The following is a 2,112-nucleotide window of genomic DNA, read 5'->3' on the forward strand; positions in this document are numbered from 1 at the left end:
CACACACACACACACACACACACACACACACACACACACGTAAAGTGCCCGTCAAGAATGACAGGGCAGCAGGGACAGAGCGCCTCCACCCACCGCCCCATACTGGCACCACTGCATCCAGCCACGTGCAACACCCCCGTCCCACTCTGTTCAACCCCATGCGCCACCCTATACCTCAGACACACACCCACCCAGCCATGCACACACACCCACCTACACCCACCCACCCAGCTCCCCGCTTGGAGAGGCAGGGCCACAGCATACTGCACGGGGAGCAGGCAGGGGTGTGCACCCACCCTGCGGCTGTGTGCTACAGCCAGTGGGCACTGCCCGTGCCTCTCTGCCCGCTCTCCTTGCAGCACCCTACAGCCGCGTGCCCCGATCTGCCCCCCTCCCTGTGCCCACGGCACCAGGAGCACCTGCCAGCTGCAGGGTGGGTGGAGTGTAGGGAAGGGGCATGCAAGGCACGGACCGTGCCCACTGCCTGTAACATGCAGCGTGGGGCATGCCCCCCATGCCCACTACCTATGTGGCACCCTGCGGCCACACCCCTCTGTGCAGGGAGCGCCCACCAGCTGCGGGCTGCGGAGGGGGCAAGGCGCATGGGGGTGGGTGCACAGCCACAGGCAGCCCCAACAGGGGCAGGCAGCCACAGAGCGGGGTGTACTCCTCAGGCCCACTCACCACGCAGCACTCTGAGGCCACGTGCCACACCCCTCCCATGTTTTGGTGCACCTGGCATGGGGGGGCATGGCCGCAGGGTGCCATGCAGGGGGCGGGCAGGGGGACGTGCCCGCCCTGCAGCTGTGTGCTGCAGCCAGCAGCCACTGTCCACACCCCTTGCGGGACCCTGCACCCCTCAGCACAGCCACGCACCACACACCCCTGCCCATGGTCGCAAGCCATGTCCTTTATGGTCGCAAGCCATGCTCCCGCACAGCCAGTACCCAGAGCAGGCAGCACCTCTGCCTTCACCTGTCAGTCTATCTGTCCTAAGGCTACAGGCCACACATGCGCAGTTGGCCCAGAGCTTTATGGACAGACAGACAGAAATGATAAGGCTTTTATAATATTAGAATATATAAACACACACTTACATACATACATATCACACACACATATATACACACACTTACACACATGCACATATAGGAAATCTCATGATTTTTGTCATTTTAAAGTCTACACTGGGAATGTGAAAAACTTAGCTCTTTTATATATATTATATTAAAAGAAGAGTATGTATGTATGTGTGTGTGTATACACACACACACACACACACACACACACACACGCCAATTGCCTGTCAGGAATGACAGGGGGATTGGGCGGGGATGGAGCCCCATGCCCCCCACCCGTGTCCTGGCCCACTCTCCCTTTCCCTCCTGCTGCTTAGGGTCCAAGCCCATTCCTCCCTTCCCTGCTGCAGAGGAGGACCAGGCCCAAGGCTGGGGAGAAACCGGGCCACTGTGGTGGGGGGAGCAGCGGGTCCAGGCTGACCCAGTGGCAGCAGGCGGATGGGAGGATCATGCCTGGGGCTGACACGGGTGAGAGGGGAAGATGAGGCTGAGTGGGACCAGGACCAGGGTGGGAGGGGGAGGCCTGCTCCTCCCCTTCCCCGCTGCTGCCACAACGGGCCAGGCCCACTGCTTCCCGCCCCCGCGCGTTGAGCTGGCTTCTCCCCCAGCTCAGGCTTGGTCCTCCTCCTTGCCTCCGGCCCAGTTCCACGCCTCCTCTCCCCTACCCTCATCAGCTCAGAGCCTGCTCTTCCCATCCCCACCACTGCCACCAGGTCAGCTCGGGCCTGCTGCTTCCACCTCCATGGCAGCCCAGATTCTCCCCACCCTCAGGGCCAGTCCTCCCTCGCATCAGGCCTGGGCCCACTCCTCCCCTTTCCCCCCCCCCGCCACTGTTAGAAATGGAGTATTGTTAGAAATGCACAGCTTGCATCTTGCACCCGATAAGAAAGAAACACGGCCAAGGACTTTTTTCCTTTCCCAGCCTTGCCACAGCTTTTCTTATACTAAATCGCAGACTCTCCCCCAGCTTCTCCCTAGCCTTTCTCATACAGATTACAGAAGCTGGAATTCAACTGACTGTGTCCTTGAAAGG

Source organism: Crocodylus porosus, unplaced genomic scaffold (assembly GCF_001723895.1).
Source record: "Crocodylus porosus isolate Cpor-Errol unplaced genomic scaffold, CroPor_comp1, whole genome shotgun sequence".
NCBI classification, from domain to species: Eukaryota; Metazoa; Chordata; order Crocodylia; family Crocodylidae; genus Crocodylus; species Crocodylus porosus.